At 72.7% G+C, this 593-nt stretch overlaps 1 protein-coding gene across 2 annotated transcripts in view; it reads right to left on the bottom strand.

The window, feature by feature from the left end:
- The window catches only part of UBE2G1 (ubiquitin-conjugating enzyme E2G 1), a 26,852-nt gene that overhangs the window by 26,042 nt on the left and 217 nt on the right, over positions 1 to 593 (bottom strand). The gene's annotated exons all lie outside the window — the stretch shown is intronic.

The following is a 593-nucleotide window of genomic DNA, read 5'->3' as shown; positions in this document are numbered from 1 at the left end:
CTTCTCCTGACAACAAAGGGGGAAGCGGCCTCCCCCTCCCGACCCGCCCTCCCCGGCGCAGGGCACGGGAGGTGAGGGTGGGAGCCGGCGAGGGGAGGCGGGACGGGGGCACCTCAGGTCCCCACAGGAAGGTGTGCGTAGTGGGGCGATTCACCCCGGGCCTGAAGTACCGTTTCCAGGGCGGGGGGGAACTCTCCCTCCTCCGCTTCTTGTCGGGGCCTGACAAACATCCCCTCACACCACGGAGACTTCCCCGCACACATCCCCCACGCTGCGGGGAGGAAAGCTCGGGCTCCCTTCTCCCGCCCCCCACCCCGGCGGGCCCCGGGAAGACAGAGGGCCGCAAGAGAGATCGGGGAGGCTGCCAGGCACGGGGCAGGGGGGGGAGGGACACGACACCGGCGAGCAGGGCCGTTGCCAACCCCCACTTCCCTGACGGGACGGGGGCAGCGAAGGAAACGCTCCCCCCCGCCATGACGGCCCTCCGCACCCCTCCCCCCGGCTCCCCTGGCAGCGATCGCCAGGCAGGCTCCCCCTCCCCCCCTCGGCCTAGTTCCCTCAGCTCCCGGCTGGGCAGGAGAGCGGCGAGGGGG

Source organism: Haliaeetus leucocephalus, unplaced genomic scaffold (assembly GCF_000737465.1).
Source record: "Haliaeetus leucocephalus isolate CR32 unplaced genomic scaffold, Haliaeetus_leucocephalus-4.0 Scaffold395, whole genome shotgun sequence".
NCBI classification, from domain to species: Eukaryota; Metazoa; Chordata; class Aves; order Accipitriformes; family Accipitridae; genus Haliaeetus; species Haliaeetus leucocephalus.
The sequence above is the reverse complement of the archived record's forward strand: the minus strand, read 5'-3'. Positions and strand labels throughout refer to the sequence as shown.